We start from the raw sequence: 18,922 nt of genomic DNA on the forward strand, positions 1-18,922 counted from the left end.
ACCGTTGTAGAAGCACTCAATTTATCCCTTAAATCATCTTCACATTGCCTTTTTTTGTTGAATATAAGTTGATCAATCTCAAGGTCTAGTAACACAAAGCTTGCATGGATCAAAGTGTTTTCAAATTCACTCAATGGATGGAAAGAACACTCTGTTATCTCTTGGTACACTTCTTTGAAATTTTAATCCACAAGTTGTCCAAAAGCCAAAACCATTTGGTCCTCGGGTACATCTCGGCTTGTCATCTCTACTTCTAGCATGCAAGGAAACCTTGGGGATCATACCCTAAAGAAAATTCCATTCCTCAAACACAACATCTAATGCTATGTCAACAACTTTGTCTATCCTCTCTGCTGTGTTTTCTTGGTTTTAATTACCTATAGATACCCTTGTACCAGCTCTATCTTGTATCAGCTCTAGCATATTTTCATAGTTTGATGTCACATTATTTGAGCCTTGAAGTTGCCTTTCTAACCGATTCTCACTCTTTTTTCTTAAACTTATGGATTTGCGATACCATATTGTGAGCTATGCCTCTATGAGAGAATTCCTTGATAAACTCATCAAATACCTCCTCCACTTACTCAAAATCTCTATGTTCAATGGAATCAAACAAGGTGGTGATATCCTCCTATGGAGTTAACTCAAATCCTACGAGCTGCCTGGGAAATTCTAGGACTTCCTTAGCTCTAATGATGTGCACAAATGCTGCCACATGATCCCTTGGATTCCTATTTTTACAGTATATTTCTTTTTAATCCATTTTTGGACTTGATATTGTCCAATTCTATGATGATCCATCAATCTAAGCATAGTATTCACCATTCCTGCTCTATGAGCTCTTTTCGTTCTGGACTATGATACATGTTCCTTGCCTAGGGATGCTCCTAATCCATAATTCCTAATTGGTCTAGCAAGTGATAGTTCCTCTGCTCGGACCCTTTCTTCTTGTTTTTGTTCTCAATGTAGTGCTTCACTCTTGGTCGGATTTGGCATTCTCGTTTCTTTCTCATCTTGGTATTTGTGATTGAGTGGTGGTTTTGGTGGTGCTTCTAGACCTACATGGCCTGATATTCACCCCCTTCCATGTTCAGGTCTAGTGAAGCAAACTGCCCAAGCCACGCTTGAAATGATAATGGTGAGGTTTGTGAGCTCTGAGGGTTGGGCAATGGTAGTTTATTTTATTGCAATGTGATGTCATAAATCATTTGAGAATTTATTTGTAGATTTGCTAGGGGTTTCATTGGGTTGTTGCTTCTCTTCAAAAGCCTGCACCAATAGTTCTATCCACATACTACCTATTCTAGTGTTTCATACCACTAGAATAAGGAGTATATGTCATACCTTGATGAATCAGAATATCATTGGTCACACTCATCATCAATCTTATAAATGTCAAGTCCCATCACATAAACACTGCCATGATAAAATAATCATCAGATACAAAATTCCAATTCCATAATGTAATCGAAATCCAAAATATCTTTAATTTTCTATACCCGGGTACTAAAATCATACAAGTTACAATGGCGGCCAGCCGCTACAGCATGATTTTTTGATTGGTGTTGCCTCAACCGGCAAATCTATACCAATAAGACGTGCTACCTAAATCGTCGAATTGGCACTAATGCTGCCTAAATTGGTCGATCTGCATTTAATTTGTTCAAAATAGTGAAACTGTAATTTGTCAATGTGTTGCCTAAATCGGCACGGATCTGCACGTAGAACTGGTGTTGTCTCAATCAACAAATCTACACCGGGATGAGCATTGACACACTGCCTAAATCGACGAATCTTTTTGCTTGTGATGAATGGAAAATTATTTTTTATTAACTCAATGTATCTCGGGTCATGTGAGCAGCTGCATAGCTCAATGTGAGATGATCTCAATGGAAATTCCCGGTTCGCTCAAGTGTGCGTAGTCTTGATGGTACACATGCATTAAACTAGAATAAAAGTGGAAAGGGCACATTCTTTTCCAAAAAATGATGAAGGGTAAAGAAATGTGGAGCTATGAACCACATAAAACTAAAACTCTAACCAACTGGAAATACAATGCTAGCTGACAAGATTGTATGTTACATTTTTATTTTTTTAATAAAATAAACTGTAAAAATCATGCCATAATAAATCACTAGCCTTAAGTAAAATGACAACTTAAAAGGATCAAACAAGGTGCTATCAAAATTTCCATGTAAATATATGAGATAGTTGCAAATATCTATATATATTTATTTATTTATTTTAAATTTTGAATTCTCGTCCAAGGCCTCTATGTTGCTAAAATTTTTATTGGTCAAAAATAAATAAACAAAAGAACACCCATGAGTGTCATAAGTGAGAAGTGACAATTGCAGCCTAAATCTTTTCTTACTATTGGATTTGATTATATTGATAAAGCCTAACCTTGTACAAACGGAAATCTGCAACTGCATGTAAGTTCAACATTTTTAGAGTTACATCACAACGTTGCTTTTGTTTTTCTTTTGCTTTTTAAAAAGGGACTAAACATTTTTCAAGAGATGAGAAAATACGCAGAGACGCTAGGAGAGAACCAACATGGGGAGAGTAACTACATTTTCAAGTACAACTTCTTCACATACATCAGTTGAACATAAATACAATTTCTTTACATACATTAAATTGAACATAAGTAACCAATGTGCACTATATACAAATAAGTGAACGTCCATGAGGATTTAACCTACCGTAAATCTATGCATACAAGCTTCTCATACGACCTTGACTCCCATTTTGTTGTTGATATGATGCGCTAGTTACTACCACATCTGCTCGTGAGGAGTCTCAAATACCAAGGTAGAATCCGCAATTAGCTTAAGGGGGGAAAGAGAGAGAAAATGAAAATTAAAATCTATTGTTTTCAAAAGGCCATGAGACCAAACTAATACAATCGTTGCGGATCTAAACCAATGCCTGGGTAAAGAATAAAATGAAGTAAAACGAAACACTAAAGGTCTAAAATTATTGGAGTAAACCATCATCATCACGGTCACTACGCGACATTGTTGGAGAAATTATTGCATTGCTTGCTAAAGAACGTCATCAATGTTCCCCGTTGTAAGGAGCAATACTGAGAGGGGAAAAAGTGAGAGTGCAATGAAATGTTATATTACTCGTCGTCAAAAGGCCAAATTTACATATTAAGCCAAATTGATACAATCGGTGTGAATCGAATACAATGTCTGGATACAAAATCAAATGAGGTAAAGAGAAAGACTAAAATCGACCCGGTTGAAAGTAACATCCCTACCGCCTCGTAAATGCCTCATGAATGCCGCATCATGCAATATCCGAGAAAGTATTACATCGAGCACCGAAGAGCTTTGCTAATGTACGCCCTCAAGAACGTCCGCCACCATTGGAAGTAGTATATCCCATCAAATAAAGGGCCCCGAGAGTTACGAAGAGGGCAAGCCTCTAGTGTATGGTGATGGGTATGAGGAGTCGTTGGCAAGTGAGGGAGAGATAGATAACCACTATGATAAATAGAGAGGGAATGGTCCATCATAGACATAGATAGAGCGAGAGAGTGATGCGCTCGCACAACAAGGTCGACGCACACCTCCTGTGTGTCCTCCATGTGTTCAAAGACATATGCCTGCCAAGAAGAAACCATGGCCACTGCTCCAGGTCGAGAGTGAGGCAGAGGGAAGCGGTCGGGACAGCTGGGTGCGCTAGAAGTACTGTGTACAAGCTAAAAGCATTGGGTGTGTGTGTGTGTGGCTCTGAGTTGTAAGAGCATGTGGCCACCAGTCGTGAAGGAGAGAGTGAATGAGATTGCGAGTGGTCATGCAACACCAGTCGCAATTGTGCTGAGTACTGCATGGCAGTTGGGTGGTGAGCCAATCACTAGAAGTTGTTCACTGACGAGAGGGAGAGAGAAAAGTATTGAGAACTTACATGGAAGTGGCCACTAGCTGGGAGGTGGAGATAACTCGAGTTCGGGAGGGGCGGTGCCGTTGTGGCTTCTAGCAGAGGGGAACGAGGTAGGAAATATGAGATAACAAGTTTGGGGGGGGGGGGGGGGGGGGGGGGGGGCGGGGGCGGCTGGCTGGAGAATTTGGTTGACTACTCTTTATTGCTTGTGCAGCATGTAATCAACCACCGCCGTTCACAGTGATCATGGCAAGCATTCACACTGAGTTGAAACTTGGAGTTGGTGCCACCATGCAAAAAGGTGGAGAGACTGGAGAGAGAGAGCGAGCTTACGAGGGAGAAGTTGAGAGAGAGATAGAGAACGAAAGAGGTTGTGACTGGTGGGTTAGGGAGAAGGTGAATAGGTACTGCCAGTCTGAGGGATGTTGAAGGCCGTCGATCATTGGGAGGGGTTATGCGTAGTATCTGGCAGTACTAGAGGGTGTGGTAGAGAATTAAAGAGAGGATGGATGGGTTACTCGCGCCAATAACAAATGAGATGGGGGGAGAGAGAGAGAGAGAGAGATAGAAAGACAGAGAATTCTCGACCTCGCATGCATTGATGGTCATTGTTGCGATGACGGGTTGCAGTAGTGATGGTCATTGTTGGGCGTGCAACTGATCGTGAAGTGCATGCGACCTGCTTGTTTTGATTCAGCATGTGATGAAGCCTAATTTTTGCATGCTAGGATAGTTTCCTACAACTCTTTTGCTTCAGCTCTGTGTGCTCATGAACGCAGAAATGAAATGGTGCACTGAGGTCATCACCGGACCAGTGTGATGTGAATCTATGCTCATGTCGGGATCGGCTCTCCTGGCACTTTGGAGGATGCAAATAGAATAAAAATAAAAAATAATTGATGGATTTGTCTTTTGTTTATCATGAAGATTTTTCCATGTCGCCCTTCTATTGAGTATCTCGATTTCCTCTTCTCGGTTGAGAGATTCAATTGAAACTCATCTAATTAATGTTAGAAATCTCTCGTTTCAAAAACTTCTTTATTTTTCATCTTCTATATCTCCTAATACAATCCTCACAATGTCCCTTTGAGTGATCCCTATGACAAAGAAAAAACATATCCTCGTTCTCCTTTTTCTACAATCTCTTTATCTGCTTTAATTTATTTTGCATTAGTCAAGAGCTTAATTAAGTTAACCATGTTCTAATTCTATATTACATCACAATCCAAGTAGTTGGGAAAGACAAACAAACATATAAATTTTGATCGAGAATCATATTAATGAAACACATAGAGTAAATACAAAAACTTAGCTGCAGTATTTGATCATCATGAATTGCTTCAAGGCCATGTTTATTGTGCTCATAGGAACGTATTGCTAGCATTGATACCACTGCTACAAGCAAGAGCGCGGAAGGCCCTGCAAAATACCAAAACTAGATACTATAGTCGATAAAACACACAAATCTGCATACCTGTCACAACCATCTTTGCACGTAATCAAGTTGCACACAAGCAGAGAGAGACAGAGAGTGGGAGAGACCACGAGGGCTCGTGCGGATGCACCTCCTAGAGCGGAGTGCTACGCACGGTGAGGTGAGAGAGCAGAGAGGAGAGAAGAGAAGAATAAGACAACGATGGGTGCAATCTCCCCGTGTGCAAGAGTGACCATTTCCCTCTTGCACATATTTTATTTATAGGTTTCTTGAGTGGTCAAATTGAATGCAAACTAGCTGGCCAGACATAAATGGCCAAAGCTCTTAAAGAGCACTTGAATACATAACATATAATATCCTTTTGCAATAGACTAGCTCGGTCAAGCCTTTTCCATCTATCAGCTACAATAAATAGTAAAATATCAATTTCATAACACTTTCAGGTTCAATGGCATCTTGCAAGTGACCTTAAAACATTGAAGTGTATGTATAATTGTGGAATGGGTCCTATGGTAAAGGCTCCATGCTTGTATTGTATGGAGCTTGCAAGGATGATGGACCCAAAATGGTGGATAAAGGCACCTATTGGCCACAATGAGGATCCTAATTTCCACCCAATTCTAGACATTTCACTTGTAAATGTCCTTATTTGTAAAATGCATGCGCGCCCTTTGCAAAATTGTGGAGAAGTTGGTATATCTATACATTAGGTTTACTTGGAAAATCAAGAGCTCAAAATAATAGAAGGTTGTGGTAGCAACATTTTGTCGGAGATGGGTCTCCATGGGGGCAATGTGAAAATCCAACGGGACAAGAAAAGATCAACCAATCACAAAGATGTACCTTGCAAACCATCTATTGGTGGGGTCAAGGCACGTTGTTTTTTATCAAAGCCAATAGGCATCAAAGACAGGAATCTAACCAAGCATGGAAGGATATATGATTCCACTTATGTCAACAAAATTGAGTTTCAGTAATGGGAAAATCTCCATATGGTGGTGAAAGACCAGGAACCCACAACTCGCAATGCCAAGGGTGAAGTGTGGCGTTCCATCGATGTGCTCTTTCAAATGTGTGACAAAGATGAATGGACACAAAATGATCTAAACAAGTTTAAGGAGAAACTTTAGCTACTAAAGAAAGCATTTAGGTTAGCATGGATTGAAACTCAGATTTCTCATTACATGGTATTGTTAATGCACCCTTTTAAATGATAAGGGCTAAGAGGTTGTTTATAACTCATGAAAACTTGTTTTATTTGCAGAACATCATTTTCAATCACTTACATACTTCATTCGAAAGTATGGAAACCCAGGCATATGGAACACCCAAGGCTTGGAAAAGTCTCATTACATGGCTAGGAATGCATTTTTTAGACACACACGTCATGGTGGCTTTTGAGATAAGGCAAACAGTCTGAAAGAGTTGTTCTAGTGGTTTTATCACAAAATCCATCATCGACTACAACAAAAACATGTATTAGACTGTTCGGCAACAACACAAGCAATTAGGCATTTGCAAGAAAGGAAATGAAAACGAGTAGAGGAATTCAACAACTCCAATTCTCTTGAAGTCCAGATAAAGTGGAGAGAAACAATGCAATATGGTAACCATAGGTGGATCAAGAGATTTTGATTTTAGGTAACAACATGTACAAAGATGCCTAATGAGAAAATAGATAAAGTACAAGTCACAAGTCTCTCAACTTGATGATAGGTAGTGGATATCTTTTGGCACATTACCCTTGTATCAGATCATGAAATGTTTTCCATAATCTAATAGTTCATTTGGGTTTTGTCTCCCCAAAGTGAGTGTCATTGTTGTGTATGTGTAAAAGTAAGTTTCACGACCACCAGTGTACCCCAAACAGTATCCAAAACATTCTATAGCAAAAACTTTATCAACAAGGATAACTTTGTATGAATTATGTGGTAGCATTGGTCCACCTAGGAAACATGATATCGTCTTGAGGGAAAATGTTGTAGTACTTCCCTCTTGGGACATTCCATTGTGAAATACTAGTATGTGTAGACATGTAGTAGTGTTAGTGTGTATACGCGCTTCACCAGGGGCACTTTTCTCCCACTGGGTTTTTCCCCCCTGGACATCTGGTGTGAAAGGACACCTTATCTCTTAGGGTTTCATATAAGCTTTGTAGCTCTGAGTTTGTACATATTATTATTATAATACAGAGAGAGAGACTACAGAGATCTCGTACACAAGCTCTGTGTCTTCTCCTTCTCCATCTTCTTCCTACTCTGAGTTGCTGTCTTCCTTCTGTTTCCTGTTTCATCATCTTCAACAATTGGTATCAGAGCGAGGTGATTTCCAGAGCCTCTACTTGCGTTTTCGCGTCCGCGCGCGCAATCGCAGTTTTCAGGCAGTTTTCGGAAAATTTGTTCGTGGGAGCATCCTCGACGTTCCGGGAGTATTCTGATCAGGCGACCTGGGGTTTTACCCCCCTTTCGAAGCCGTTTGAGCCCTCAGAATTTCGTTCTGAGCAGCGTAGCAGAAGTTACTTTTCCGAGGCGTTTAGATCAAGAGGGTGTGCTTTTTGACAGATTTTCTTCAGGTAAACAGTTCTTTTGGGAAGCAGCTTGTCTTAGCTTTGTGCTGAGATTTTGTGTAGAGTTTTGCTTGCATTGGAGAGGAGATTTGTGAATCTCTTGGAGGTTCTTTTGCTCTCTTGTGTGCATCTACAGTATGGCTCAATCTACGGAGAAAGAGATTTTTGGTGCGTTTACATCCGAAGACAAATTGGATGGTACCAACTATTCTCTTTGGTCTTTTATGGCCAAAAATGTTTTGGTTGGTAAAGGATTGTGGGATTATGTATCTGGAGATGAAGTTCGTCCAGGTAGCATTGCACCTGCCACGCCTGGTCGTGGTGCAGCTTTTGGTGCAGGACCCTCACAAGTCACTCCAGAGCAAAAGAGATGGGATACTAAAGATGCACATGCTATGGCTGTGATTGCCTTAACCATAAAGAGGACAATCACACCACATATCAGATCTTGCAGAACTTCTGAGGATGCTTGGAACACTCTGCAAGCTATGTTTGGAGGAAGAAATGCTGCCAGAATAGAGTTTTTGAGGAAACAACTTGACAAAATACAGATGGACGAAGGTGACGATATTGTCGAGCATCTTACAAAAAACAGGGGTAAAGAGAGTGCTCATCACTCCAAGTCTAGTGCAGGACAATCTTCAGAGAAGTCTAAAGGTGATTCCGACAAGTCCAAGAAGAAAGGTAAATGTCACTACTGCAAGAAACCTGGTCACTACATTAGTGAGTGTAAAAAGCGAATTGCTAAAGAAAAGAAGAAAGAGTCAAGTTTGGTTGTTTCAGCTTCTGGTGATTCTTCTACAGCTAAAGAAGAGTCTGCAAACTTTGCAGGATAGCAAGTTGGATGCACCGTTGCCACGGAAAACACGTGCTGGTACTACTTTTGGCAGAGAGCAAGTAGATTTGGCTTGCTTTAGCACTCTTTGTGATGCAGATGAGCCTGATTCATTTGAACAAGCTTTAGAGTCTGTTCAGTGGAAAGATGCTATGCAGCAAGAAATTGATTCTATTCATAAGAATCATACATGGGATCTAGTGGACTTGCCTACAGGTAAAAAGCCTATTGGTACAAAGTGGGTTTTTAAGGTAAAAAGGAAACAAGATGGTACTGTTGACAGGTACAAAGCAAGGCTTGTGGCAAAAGGCTATGCGCAACAGAAAGGCATAGATTATGATGAAACCTTTGCTCCTACTTCTCGTGCGTCCACAGTTAGATCACTAGTTGCAATTGCTGCTCATCATGGTTGGAAAGTGCATCAGTTGGATATCAAAACTGCTTTTTTGAATGGTGATTTGTAGGAAGAAGTTTATGTAAGTCAACCAAGTGGTTTTGTTGTAAAAGGTCAAGAGCAAAAGGTATGTAGATTGCGTAAAGCTTTGTATGGTCTCAAACAGGCTCCAAGAGCATGGTATGAGAAGATACATACTTATTTGATTGGCCAGGGATTTCAGAATAGTCCAGCAGAAAGTACTTTGTATGTCAAAAAGAGAGATGGAGTTCTCATTATGCTAACACTTTATGTGGATGATATGCTTCTTACAGGCAATACTGCAGATGAAATTGAAGCGTTTAAAGATGCTTTGAGAAAAACCTTTGAGATGTCTGATCTTGGTTTGCTACATTATTACTTGGGTATTCAGTTTGTGCAATCAGAGGATGGCATATACATGTTGCAGGCAAAATATTTGCATAAAATTTTGGACAAGTTTGGTATGCAAAATTGTAAGCCAATCTCTACACCCGTAGAAACTGGATCAAAGTTGAGCATGCACGATGCTGGAGAACCTTTTGATGTACATACTTATGCAGCAGCGGTTGGTTGCTTGATATATTTGGCAGGCAACACTCGTCCAGACATTCAATTTGGGGTTTCACAAGCAAGCAGATTTATGCACAGCCCAGGTATGCATCATTGGCAAGCTGTGAAGCGCATACTTCGTTACCTTTCAGGTACCCCTAATCTTGCCATGTTCTTTCCAAGGGGGGATATGTATGGAAAGCACAGTTCTATGCAGCTTCTTGGTTACAGCGATTCAGATTGGGCTGGTGATTTTGACACACGACATTCCACAAGTGGCAATTGTTTTTTCTTGGGAAATGCATGTATATCTTGGCTAAGCAAGAAGCAACCCACAGTGGCTACATCAACTTGTGAAGCTGAGTACAGGGCAGCTTTCACGGCAACAGTTGATTGTGTATGGATACGCAGGTTATTGGCAGATCTTTGTGAGTGTCAACAGGCACCCACTACCATTTTCACTGACAGTCAGAGTGCTATGGCAGTTGCAAGGAATCCAGTATTTCATGCAAGAACAAAGCACATAGAGGTTCACTACCACTATGTCAGGGAAAGGCTACATGCAGGGGAGATCACACTAACTTACTGTCCTACACAGGATAACATTGCAGATCTATTTACGAAGGCGTTATCACGAGAAAAGTTTGAAGCTTTCCGAAAAGCTTTGGGCTTACTCTCATACACATGATGATCTGCTACCTTGTACGGATTCACACTATCACTACAGGGGGGATTTGTAGACATGTAGTAGTGTTAGTGTGTATACGCGCTTCACCAGGGGCACTTTTCTCCCACTGGGTTTTTCCCCCCTGGACATCTGGTGTGAAAGGACACCTTATCTCTTAGGGTTTCATATAAGCTTTGTAGCTCTGAGTTTGTACATATTATTATTCTAATACAGAGAGAGAGACTACAGAGATCTCGTACACAAGCTCTGTGTCTTCTCGTTCTCCATCTTCTTCCTACTCTGAGTTGCTGTCTTCCTTCTGTTTCCTGTTTCATCATCTTCAACAGTATGGCCCATGGGTGCCTCATAGAGTTTGGTAAGGTATTGTCCTATTGTTGCATCCCTTCCATGGTACTCTCTTGTCCAATGGCGAAGAAAGTTATCCTTTTTAGCAATCCATGACTATGAATAAAAGTATGAGTTAGAGAAAGACAGTGACAACTAGATTTTCTATTTATTATTTTTATTTTTTTTTGGGGGGGGAGGGGGTTACCTGTAGCTCTCATCTTGCATATATAAGTAATCCTTTCATAGGTCCACTGACCTTGTGGACCCTTGCACAGGACGCGTAAACCAATCATCTACCTCCTGAGTACTGGTGGCATGAGGTTGTTTCTAATATCTTGGAAGGTGTCCTCATCTGGGAGTGTCTCCCTATACTTTTCAACCTTGTCAAAGAAAAATTTGAGGCACTCCATCGGGTTACTAGAAGTTTCCATTGTCTCGTCATCAGTGCTGTCATCAAATACAAAACCACTCTTCTCCTCTTGAAATTTAGAGAGTGTAGCAGGTGCAAAGTCCTCCGTAAACAAAATATACTTTGAATGTCATGGAGGAAAATGTAAGATCTGTCACCAAATTGAAAGTCTGGCAATCCAGAAAGCTTCAATGTGGCTTGTTTCTCATTAAATCTAGAGACATCTAAAGGTAGTTTGATGTCATATGTTTTAATTGTAAGTATTTTAGTTTGTTGCACCTCTTTAGCCTCTACCTCAAGATTGATATCCTCCTCAATCTCAAGAACCTCAGTGGACTTCAAGTCCTCATCAAACTTGTTCATTGGGTGGTAGATCCTCCTCCTCCATTACCTCTGAAGGATCATTCAATAGACTAACAAATAGAGAATTTAACAATAGAAGGAACCAAAAGGATTCTTTAAATAGCTTGCAATCTCATAGGTGCATAGGACACTGTGAGGGTCTATAGATAATAGGAAGTTGATGGTACTTCTTGTATGCCTGTTTTGTGAAATCACAAATTCTTAACACTAGAATGGTAACATGACACTTTTATGTCATTGGACACTTTTCTGTCCTGTTAAGTGACCATTTTGCTTGAATTATTTGAAGAGTATGAAAATGAATTTCTAGGTGCTATATATCCACAAAGTTGCCTTATGAGCTGAAAAAAACTTGACATTTTTTTTGGAGTATCGATCTCACCATTAACCTTACTCTTGCACAACATTTTTGAACCTAAACTGTGTGAAAAAACGGGTCCTGTTTTTGGTTTTTTTCAATGTTTGGCAACTATACCACTCTAAACTTCATGTTTGTGAGGTTTAGATGTCTAGAGGTTAGGCCTTCATAGTTCTCAACATTTTTTGATGCTTGTAGGGAGAGCTACGTGTTAAAATTGAAAGTTATAACCAACTTACAAGAATTATATAATCCTGTTTTTTGGCCAAAATTAGCACTTTTATGATTTTTTTGGTGGCTTTCTTGATATCCAAATTCAATTTTGATTGTGTAAGTGTAATGTATAACATAAACCTAATCTTCCTTGAGTTTTATGGGACCTAATATGCTATATAGCATAGTATATGACGATGGTTGAGTTTTTTGATTGCTGAAGAATACGATACATTTTAGAGTAGAAAGTATAACTTTCTCAATATTGCTATTTTATTAGGCCAATTGTGTGTATTTTGTAGGTAGTAACCATATCTAATCATAGACTACAAACTTGGCTAGATATTGAGTAGTTTCTATGGGTTTCTAGAGGTCATAATGCTAAACCTAGTTTTTTCATGTTTGCTGTATTTTGCACTTTATCATTGCTCCCAAGGTTCCATGAGTAAGAGATCCATTATCCTTTTGACATGCTCCATGCCTCATTTTGAATGCAAAGGCCCAAAGGGAACTAAGAAAACATGTATATAGTATCTGTATTGAGCGTGACTATAGAAACTTTGATGATAGGTCCGCAGAATGGCAAAAATGCAACTTTTTTGTACCTATTTTTTTTGCCCAAAAGAGAATTAGTGAGGTAAAAGCAACCATATGTTTTGATCACCAACCCATTGAAGTTAACGGGGCATTTTATCTCATTTCCTACAAAAATCCCCACTCTTATTTATATGCAATCAACTGTAAGAAATTGTTGTTTTGGGCAAAATGCACTGGTCCGTCAACTTTGGAGGCTTGTAGTGACCAAGGGATGAGAAAACTTACAAGTTTCTCATTTTTTCCATATGTAGTAGTTCTTGAACTATAAGGTCATGAAAGGATTTTTCAAAATGAGTGGATCTACTATGGTTTTGGAAATTTTTCCCAAAACCCTGAAAGGACACTTTTATGTCCTGTTAGGTTACCATTCTAGTGTTAAGTGCACTACCACCATGCCAGCAAGAACCACCTTGCCCTTGTGGACCTCATGCGCTCAAACTTATCTCTTTCAGAATTAAGAAAATTGTTGTTCTAGGCTATATGGTCATCGAGAATGAATGGAGCATTGAAGATAGAAGAGACCTTGTTGAACATTTCAGTAGCTCCTATAGATACTACAAAATCAAGAAGACTTTCATCCACAAATGCACTATTTTGAACCTCTTCCTTACATATTGTAGTTGTCTCACTCGCAAAAGAAAGATCCATGTTCTATCACCATTACTTCATCTCCTAGAAATGTGTCTTTTGCAAGAGCAAAGTTGACATCTCTCTTTAAAGATCCTCTCAAGAAACTTAGGTGGTCTCTCTTTTGCCAACTGTTCACCACATAAAATTTCTGGATCCACCCTCTGCCACTTCATTCTCTAGGATCTGAATCCTAAGAAAAAAAAAATACAGGCAAAAAGAGGTAAGTATGGATGATAGGTTGGTTTGTTCAAATCTCTCTCTCTCTCTCTTTCTCTCTCTCTCTCTCTCTCTCTCTCTCTCTCTCTCTCTCTCTCTCTCTCTCTCTCTCTCTCTCTCTCTCTTTCTCTCTCAGATTCATCTCACAGGTCATGTTTTTTATTTTTATAGAGGTTACTTATAGTAGCTCATTTTATTTGAGTTCTACCCCTTATATGCTCCACGACGCAGAACAACAATCATCACATAAATACGAGGTTTATACAAGACATAGGACAACAAATAGAAAGAGGGTGTTTGTAAGATTTGACTTCTTATCGCCCAACCAAGCTTTTGGTGCCCTACGACACATAGAAGAAATTGGCCTATAAAAAAGAGCCGTCTCCGTGCCATAATACCATCCCAAATTGTCCCCTATCTCTCTCTCTCTCTCTCTCTCTCCCCTCCCTCCCTCCCTCCCTCCAAAGAAAGATTTGAGGGATTACCTTTTCCTGGGCTTGGCATGGCGACCTTCAGGATTCGATTCCCGGGATTGGCCTCTCCCTCACACTCTCTCTGTGTCTCTGTCTCAACCTCCCTATCCCTCTGCCTCTCTCTCTCTCTCCCTCTCTCTCTCACATACCATTCTAGTACCGTTAATGACATGCATGGATAATAACTACTTGCTTTACACGTGTCAAACGGCTAAAACTAAATACTGGGCATTTATTGCACCGTATACGTATACGTTTTATTGAGGGGTCACTTTCACACTTAAATGGTTGCACAATATTCATTGGCGGCCTTATTGTAGCACCTTACACACACACACACACACACAGAGAGAGAGAGAGAGAGAGAGAGAGAGAGAGAGAGAGAGAGAGAGAGAGAGAGAGAGAGAGAGAGAGAAAGACCAAGCAGTGCAAATATCCATCACAAGAGACAGAGAGGCGGTGAAGGTCAACAGCTCAAAAAGTAGCACAGAAGGTTAGAAGGCAGAGGGTATTGCTAACCACCTATACCTACAGGTATCAGAGAGAGAGAGATAGAGACAAAGAGTAGTTTGTGGGTGTATGTGTGAATCCTTAACTTGAAATGGTATGTTATTGGGACTGATAAACTTCCCCAAATAACAACCTTCCAAATATTTTCCAGGTTTCCATAATGGCGTGCGGATAGGACTCTACATTTAGCTAAACGTCTTACATGCGCAATACTGACACTTTTTCACTAGGTGTGATAGATATGAATTTGAATGTTGTTTGGCCTATGGTGCACAATAATGCGTGGATTTGACTCTATGAAATTCTAAATCACTCTTGCACGCCATAATGCCTCTAGTGGGGTGGATTGAGAGAGAGAGAGAGAGAGAGAGAGAGTATTTTATTGTTGCATGTATTTTGGACATTTTGACTTGCTTCATATGAGATTTTAGGAAGTCGATGCAAAGGTCTACATTGTGTCTTAATCATGTACTCCACAACCCTTTGCATACTCAAGTCCTCAATGGGAAGCAATCCAGACTCAATAAGTAAGAGCATGTAGGGTGTTTGTGTCTTGACTTGGAGAAAGTTGGTGAGAAAACGCTTTTGGACATTCTCAAACTATTTCAAAGTAGATTTCACGATGTTTCCACCCCACACCTCCACTCCATAAAGAGGCACCGGTGTCACTAATGTGTGAAAGAGTTACTTTTTGAGAGCCCAACACTTGATCTCTCCAACATTGCACATGTTCTCATGCAAAATAAGCCCTCTTTTCGGCTTCCAAGTGATGCATTGCACAATCCTTCCATTTATGATTCGATGGAACCTCAAGGCCAAGGTAATTGAAGTGATCTACCACTTCAAGTTGCTCATTGTTGTATACAATGCATGGATTTTCATCATTGAGGGTCTTTACAAGCATAACCTGGGTGTTGGATCCATTCACAATCAGCCCGCTATGTAGGCAAAAACGTTCCAAGACACTCATAATCTTTTGTGCATCTTCTAAGGTATGTGCCAAGAGCACTACATCATCGGCATAAAGAAAAAGCATGATCACCGCATTTCCGATCTTAACCTCTTCTATACCTTCTTGCTGCACAAAATCAAGAACCATGCACTCCAATTCATCAATGAGTAGCCCGAAGATGGTTGGGGAAAGTGGGGATCCTTGTTTGACACCAATGGTGCTTGCAAAAAATTCTAAAATTCCATCTCCCATACGTAATCAACATATCATTTTTTGGTAGATGCGAAAGACTGCATGCATAAATTCTCTCGGCACATGAAGGCTTTGCATACGTCTCCAAAGATTTCCTCACGGTACCATGTCAAAAGCTTTCTTGAAATCCACAAACCAAGAATACAACTTTATTCCTTTCAATCGAGACGCTTCCATAAGAACTCGAAGAGTGACAAGGTGATCAATAGTGCTATGATGCTTTTGACAACCTGCTTGGCCAATTGCACGTTTGCCATTCTTTTCATCCCATTCACTTATCTTCATCTCCATGATACATCCAAATAACTTTGCCATCAAAGAAAAAATCATTATAGCGTGATAGTTGTTCACATTGTTTACACTTCCTCGTTTGTGCAAAGGTTTGATCCAATTTGCACTCAAATCATGAGGCATGCCTTGTTGAAGTGCAAGGTTAAACATATCACATATCCAATATCGTGTTTTCTTGCTTGTCCATTTAATCATTTCAACCTTGACACCTTGAAGGTCCCCTGCCTTGGGAGTAGCAAGTTTCTCAAGCGCGTGGCATACATCTTTAATGGTAAAGAAGGGATACATAAACATAAGGGAGCTACAACACTTCATCTTATCAACATTGGGTTGCTCATAGAGGTTCTTGCAATGCATATACATATCCTCAAGAGTCAAGTCACCAAAGCTCTCAACGCACTTGCCTTTTAGATTTTGCCAAAACTTGCCACATGCATGTGCTTTCTCTTGTGCTAAGAGAGAGAGAGAGATAGAGAGAGAGAGAGAGAGAGAGAGAGAGAGAGAGAGAGAGAGAGAGAGAGAGAGAGAGAGAGAGAGAGAGAGAGAGAGAGAGAGATTGTTAGTGTGCAATCTTAGAGAGAGTGAGAGGGAGATATATGGAGAGACTATTAGAGAGAGAGAGAGAGAGAGAGAGAGAGAGAGCGATTCTTAGTGTGCGTTCTTAGAGAGAGTAAGAGGGAGATTTTTAGAGACGGAGATTGTTAGAGAGAGAGAGAGAGAGAGAGAGAGAGAGAGAGAGAGAGAGAGAGAGAGAGAGAGAGAGAGAGAGAGAGAGAGAGACATTTTCTTACACGTAAATGGCAAGAACAACGGAGACTATGAGGAAGGGCGAGAAAGGACCAGGTTTGGTTGCTAAAGCACGAGGAAGGTCTGCTAGTAAAAACCAAGGAAGCCCATGGAAATATTGAAAGCTCCAAGGATCAATACGTTACAAAGAAACAATCAGACTGTTCAAGGAAATCAAGAAGGCTTAGAAATGTATCGAGCTTCTAGTACAAAAGCTTCCATATTTCAAAGACTGGTTAGGTTAATATGTGAGGAAGCATGTTTTGGTACAATGAGGTGGAAACCCATTGCACTGCTAGCACTACAAGAGGCAGCAGAGGATTTTTTGGTGGAATATTTCAATGACAAGAAAATTGTTGCAACACATGCAGACAGGGTAACAATTATGGACAAAGACAATGAAACTTTGAAAAGGGTAAGGTGGAGAAATGACAAGCGGCTCCAGCCCAACAAATTTATAGATAATAAAATGAAAGAATTTTTGCAACACATGCACACAGGGTAACAATTATGGACAAAGACAATGAAACTTTGAAAAGGGTAAGGTGGAGAAATGACAAGCGGCTCCAGCCCAACAAATTTATAGATAATAAAATGAAAGAATTTTTGCTTATTCCTCCATCAAAGCCAGAGGTGGTGAAGATTGTAGAAGTCACCCACAAAGTGAATACTAGGGCCAAGGCTGAACAAGAAAACCGACGTGCAAAGGAGTTAAATAAAGTAAAAGAGAAGGGAAAGGTAGCACATGCTATAGAAGAAGAGGTTAGCAGCTACCATATTGTAACACATGAAATCGATGTCAGTAACAACAAAATATTGTCATCTATGGAGCAAGGTTTAATAGTAGATATACAGCTAGAAGATGGTATAAGAAGACTTGCACTAGATTCCACAGATATCAATATATTGCAGGATCTAGAGGCTCAAATCACTGATGGGTGAAAGCATGTTAACCTGTCGCGCTTGTTGTGCTAGTTAGCAGTTTCAAGTTAGCACATCTTCGAAAAGTTTGGCGTGCGGTAAATTTTTTACAAATAATATCAAAATTTGTCGGAGGTTGTACATTTGGATTCCTTGTTTCAAGTGCTTTCTATTGATATATCATATGTCATAGATCTTGGAGATGTAGCTCAAGTTATTGTACTAGTTAGCATATGTCAAAATTGTGCTAGTTAGCATTGTCCGGGACATGAAAAAGCATGACAGGTTAACATGCTTTCACCCTGATGGGTTTCAGGAGCATGAAGTTTGTGCAGAGGGAGGGCTCAAAAAGAACACTCTAACCTTCAAACGGAGCATACCTCTACCACACCTCCACCTATTGGGCAAGAAAATCAAGAGTCTTTTATGCCTGAGATACAAGCAGATCATAGCACATTAGAAGCAGATTTAGGTGCAATGCATCCCTCGACATTGGAGACACAAGAGTCTCAAATAGCAGAAGAAGAAGAAAAGACGGTCCACGATTTGAACACTGGACAAGACAACCTTGATGGCAGGCAAACCTAGTATGGACCCTTCCTAGACAACCCTATAACTGTACTGGTACTTACCTATATTAAAGAATATGAAAGTCAACCTATCATCTAACTACTTATTTGTTTTACGTCAATGGACTCTTGATGTTTTAGGAGTCATATAATCCCCATGCAGAAGTTATCAACTTGTGCCACTTCAAGATTTGTGATCCCAAATTATGGTGCATCCATGAGCCAAAGAATTTATACAGTTTCTACTAACAAGGTTCCGGGTTGCTATATTGTCCTCAATGCTACAGATAAACCTCAATCCCCTTGTAAATATTATTTGCAACGTAGCAGGAATCAAACGTTCACAATTTCATTTTTTGTATTTGTAGAAGGAGTGTGTTTACATTGAAGGCCACTACTATTTATGTGAAAAATCATGCCATAGTGCCATGTCTAGGACCTCGCCCTCCCGAAAAGATATATACACGACTGTAACCGTGGCATTTGTTTTTGCATATATCTCACTATCTACATTATAGCGTTTGGTCCCACATAATAAAAGCATTGAGAGTGAGGTAGATATTTTAGTTTCACATCATGAACATGCCACGACACGACAATGCAACAAAGACATATTTCTAAATTGTGAGCAAAGATGTCACATTGCATGCTCCAATCTTTGGCTACAGTT

The sequence above is a fragment of the Adiantum capillus-veneris genome, chromosome 25 (genome assembly GCF_014529385.1).
Source record: "Adiantum capillus-veneris isolate H3 chromosome 25, ASM1452938v2, whole genome shotgun sequence".
NCBI classification, from domain to species: Eukaryota; Viridiplantae; Streptophyta; class Polypodiopsida; order Polypodiales; family Pteridaceae; genus Adiantum; species Adiantum capillus-veneris.